We start from the raw sequence: 5,521 nt of genomic DNA on the forward strand, positions 1-5,521 counted from the left end.
ACTGTTGAACAATATACATCCTCTAAGAAAAATGAAACGTCAATTTAATGAAAACGTGCACCCATCAGAACCTTCAGCGGTTAAAATGAAACGTCAATTTGGTGAAAATGTGTATCCTTCAACATCTTCAGCCTTTGATATGAACACCCAATTTAATGACAACGTTTATCCCTCAACATCTTCAGTGGAAAATAAGTTTTGTGAATATTGTAATGTACAAGTGAAGGCGTGGCACAATCACTGCAAGGAAATAAATCATAAAAATAACAGTTTTGGTGTAATAAATAAAAAACTGAAAGTGATCAAAAGTGCATTTGGAAATCGGGTTGTAAGTTACCAATACAAACCTAATAAAGAATGTGTTGATATTGACATTTTCCTAAAGGACGTTAAAGGAAACCTAACAGGTCTCATAAGGAACTATGTCGCCGAATATAATTTATTAAGAGTGTACTTGTCATTAACCGGGGAGTACATCATAATGACAGGAGAAGATATAACACAAAACAATATATCCCATACAACAAAGGCACAACAAATAACGATATCGGACAATATAAATGAAATTGTTGAGGACAATACTGAACGAATAAAAACAAAAATGTCCGAATTTCAAGAAAGAGGTTCCGGCTGGGCTCTAACAAAAATAGTGAATTTGGATATACATTTAAACAAATCAACACCACTTAAAGGCTCCCAATTTATAGGGACTCCGACAAAGTTAGCAAACAGGCTTGCCTGCCTCAACTTAAAGAACAAAGACAATTATTGTTTTAAGTGGTGTATAATTGCAGCATTATATCCCGTAAAATTCCATGCAAATAGACCAACATCTTATAAGATACGGGATATACGGGCAGAGTATATTCAATTAGCAAATGGGATAATACTCAATTTTGAAAATATAGAATTTCCCATAAGTCTAAATAATATATCCAAATTTGAAAAACAAAACGGAAATATAAGCGTAAATGTTTACGGTTACGACGAGAAAAAAGATATTATTCTTGGGCCGTACTATATCACACAACAAGAAAGAGATATCCATATTAACCTGCTAATGTTGGAAAAAGACGAAAAGTGGCACTTTATTCTGGTTAAAAATACCTCAGCGTACGTATACATATAAACAAAAAAACAAAAGAAAATATACTTATAATTTTGTATATTTTTGTAGGTTACTAACGCGACAATTATCTTCATTCACCGGGAAAAAATACATGTGTAACCAGTGTCTACAATATACATCATTACCGAACAGGGAAGAGGGACATAAAAAGGAATGCAGCCGAGTAGTAACACATATGCCAGCGATAGATAAAGCTGTAATGCAATATAAAACATTCACAAACAGATGGATGTGCCGTTTGCCATATACGCCGACTTTGAATCGGCATTAAAAAATATTGTAAATAATGACGAAATAGTAAGTCAACACATGCCATGTGCATTTAGTTTTTTCATAAAATGTTCATTTGATGATAGTTTAAGTAAAAAATTAATTTATGTAGGAGAGGACGCAGCAGTTAAATTTGTTAAAACTTTAGACTTTGAATGTAAACAAATTTATAACAATTACTTATCTGTTTGTAAGCCAATGATACCCTTAAATGATGTAGAGGAACTTTCATTTCAAAATCAAATATTCTGTCATATTTGTGAAGAAGAGTTAGGTAATGATAGGGTACGTGACCACTGTCACATAACAGGAAAGTATAGAGGAGCTGCACAATGAGAATGAGAAGGACTGTACTGATGAGGAATATGAACATGCAAAGAATGTTTGGAAAGTATTTAAGTGTCAAACTTTACGCGACTACCTTGAACTGTATCTGTTAACAGATGTTCTACTCTTAACTGACGTGTTTGAAAATTTCCGAAAAACATGTAAAAAATTTCATAAACTGGATGCATGCCAATATTATACCATTCCTGGACTCTCTTTTGATGCTATGCTTCGACATACAAAGATTAAATTAGATTTGTTTACAGAACTAGACATGTATAATTTTATAAAAGGTGGTATTCGTGGAGGCCTTACACAATGCACTAGAAGATACACAAAAGCCAACAACAAGTATATGAAAGATTTTGATAAAACTCTTCCATCTTCCTTTTTAATATATCTAGATGCAAACAACCTCTATGGGTGGGCAATGCGACAACCTCTACCTAAAGGTAATTTTAGGTGGCTTCAACAAAATGAAATGAATACTGTCGTACTAGATATTTTAAAATTGGAACTAAATTCCATGACAGGTTACATATTAGATGTAGATCTTGACTACCCTGATTACCTTCATGATTACCACAATGACTTACCATTTTGCTCTGAAAATAAACAAATTGGAGGATGTAAATATAAAAAGCTTATTGCGGACTTTGAACCAAAACGAAATTATATCATACATTACATGGTACTAAAACAATGTTTAGAGAATGGTTTAATATTGAGAAAAGTTCATAGGGTATTAGCGTTCGATCAAGAACCATGGTTAGCACCCTACATTGATAAAAACACCACAGAAAGAATGAAAGCAATGAACGCATTTGATAAAAATATGTGTAAGCTATATAACAATTCGGTTTATGGAAAAACAATGGAAAATGTTGAGAAAAGAAAAGATGTAATGTTGGTAACCACTTGGGAAACAATAAATAAACTTAATAAAGGAGCCCGAGCACTAATAGCAGAACCGTTCTTTCATAGTATAGCTCAATTTACTGAGACAAGTTGGGCGATACAAATGAATAAATCTTCAATAACTTACAACAAACCTATTTACTTGGGTTTTTGTATTTTAGAACTAGCTAAATTAAATATGTATGAATTTCATTACAGTTACATGAAGATTAAATTTGGTGATCGTATTATTTTGAATTACATGGATACCGATTCCTTTATATATACCATTTTCTCTGAAGACTTTTATAAAGAAATTTTAAACGATATTGAACAATTTTTTGACACCTCCGATTATCCACCTGACAACATTTATAATATACCTCTTAAAAATAAAAAAGTGATAGGTCTAATGAAAGATGAAAATTGCGGCAAAGTAATGACAGAATTTATAGGGCTTGGACCCAAAATGTATTCCTTTAAACTTGAAGATGGTTCCGAAACTAAAAAGGCTAAGGGTGTCAAAAAGTGTGTTATAGCCAGATATAACTTTGATTCATATAAAGAATGTCTTTTTAATAAAAAAGTTAGTGTCGATAGTATGTTAATGTTTAGATCCAAGCTACATGAAATTTATACAATCAGAATGAATAAAGTTGTATTGGGATATAAGGATACAAAAAGAAAAATTAAAGAAGATAATATAAATACCTACGCATGGGGTCATTATAGAATAGAATTAAATGATTTAGATAATTTACCCGAATTGGATGATTTAATAAATTTACCAGAATTTGTACCAAATATGGATATTGATTTAAATTTAGATACATCACTCAGTATTGAAGACTATAATAATTTACCCCCATTTTAAGGTATATATTGTTATTGTAATACCTAAGAAAATACTTACATTATGAAAAAAGAACATCTAAATAAAACAAAAATTGTATATTGTTATATAATAAACATGTGTTTTATTTCATTATTGAATTTGCACGATGCAAAGGTAAGTGTAAATTTTTATACTATCTTTCGGACAATTCCAGTCAATGGAACATACTCTACCAGACGATCATGGATAATTAAGCAATATGCTGAGGTATTTTGTGGAATTGGTGTATTGGTTTCAAATTGAATTTTTAAATCGATGGGTCCATTCTTCACAGTTTCGTTTTGATTACTGATATCAATAACGGCAATTGGGTTGTCCTTAAAACTTGTATATGTGAGAAGTGGTTGTGGTTCCCTCATATAATAAGATTGTTGAAACTTGGCATACATGTCATAGAGTACTGCATAACGATTTTCTCCAAACTTTAGATTCAAATCATCATATGGATAAGTTTCAGAGTTCAAGTGAACTTTAATATTTTGAAGTTCACAGTGTTGTAGCTTGTTGTCTCTTTCAAATAGCAAAGCAACGTATCGAGGTCTTTCATGATTGGCAGACAATTTAACACTCCAGCTGTGTTGTCTTCCACCAGCAAAAGTTGGATTAAAGTAGCAATCCCAGCTGCGGAAAGCTATCGGTAAAGTTTTTCCATCCTTGATTGTTTTCAAGAAACTGATTTTTCTATAGTCTGACAAATGAATGTGTTGTACTTTCCAAACAATGTTTGTAATAGTGAGTTGAATTTCTTCGTTTTCAGCAGTTGAATAACATACATTTTTATCGTTGGCGCTTCTCAAGAGAATCAAGTCATGTTTACTATTGCAAATTACTTTATTAAAGTCCTCTGCAAAGCCCAGTAGACGATTCAAGGGAACACAAAAATTGAATGAGCTTGTATTTACGTCACCATCTGGATTCCAGCCTGCATTACTCATAACCTTGCTTTCAGATTCACTTAGAGAAATCCAATTTTTAACTTTTGTTGTTGTACCCAGATAACGAGTACGATCAATTTCAATTCCATTTAGCTCATAGCGAATTTCATCAAACATGTAACCCACACAATTATTCCTCAGTTTAGCATTCTGTGAAACATCCCCCTTTGCATTTTTCAAATTTCCTTCAATGTATAGATAGCTCCCCGATGGTAGTATGTAAAGATCTTGACTTTGTATACTTATACGAATTTCATCGTTATTTTTAAATGATTGGATGTATGGAACATAGCTGTGGTAGTCTCTCTTTACAATATTCTCATCAGAGATTGGACGTTCATTAATATCGAGTATTTCAGACATTTCGTTTAACTTTTAATTTAATGAGTTTTAAAAATTCTTTATTTTCCTTGGTTAGGAGAGGTCTTGTCGGTTTGACACCTTGATGTTGAATGTGTTTTGGTGTTTGTTTATGGTTGTATTTATTGTAAATAATCATGGTTGTCTTGGTCTAATATGAATTCGTAGAGTAATTTCTTCTCCTCTAAAGTTTATCAAGCGTCCTTCTTGGTCTAATATAAGTATCTCCAGATGACTTATTTCTTTGACGTTCACCGGCAAATAAATGAGATTCATCGGTCTCTCAGCCAATTTATATCCTGGAGGGACATCAAGTGCAAATTCGTGTAGAATATGCGCAGGCGACCCATTCATGAATGATCCAGTAACAATGTTGCAATGTATTTGTATAGCATTGACCTTTAGAATGTTTACCGGAAGGTTTGAAGTATGCTTTTTACCTGGTTCTAAAATTTTTTCGGTAAAACCAAAGAGTTTTGCTATAGATTTCTCTTTATCAAAGTATATGGGATCATGAGAGGATAAGTTCTCTATTTGTATCGTATTATTGTTGGCTTTAATTTCAATTGATCTATTAATGTGGATTGCTCTATATTGTGTTTCCAAGTAGTGAGCAATATCTTGTAGTTCATATGAACCTATGGGTATCTTTATAATTTTGTCTCCGATATGGAAGAGATTGTTATCATTATCCACATTTGGTATGGA

At 32.2% G+C, this 5,521-nt stretch overlaps 1 long non-coding RNA gene across 1 annotated transcript; it reads left to right on the forward strand.

Annotated features, from left to right (window-relative positions):
* Positions 1–407: 407 nt before the first annotated feature.
* On the forward strand, positions 408–3,312 carry LOC141399704 (uncharacterized). Its single transcript, XR_012411909.1, has 2 exons — positions 408–1,113; positions 1,178–3,312. It is a non-coding gene; the product is annotated as an uncharacterized lncRNA (long non-coding RNA).
* Positions 3,313–5,521: the final 2,209 nt, after the last annotated feature.

This window comes from Musca autumnalis, unplaced genomic scaffold (assembly GCF_047663935.1).
Source record: "Musca autumnalis isolate F117 unplaced genomic scaffold, ASM4766393v1 scaffold_3, whole genome shotgun sequence".
NCBI classification, from domain to species: Eukaryota; Metazoa; Arthropoda; class Insecta; order Diptera; family Muscidae; genus Musca; species Musca autumnalis.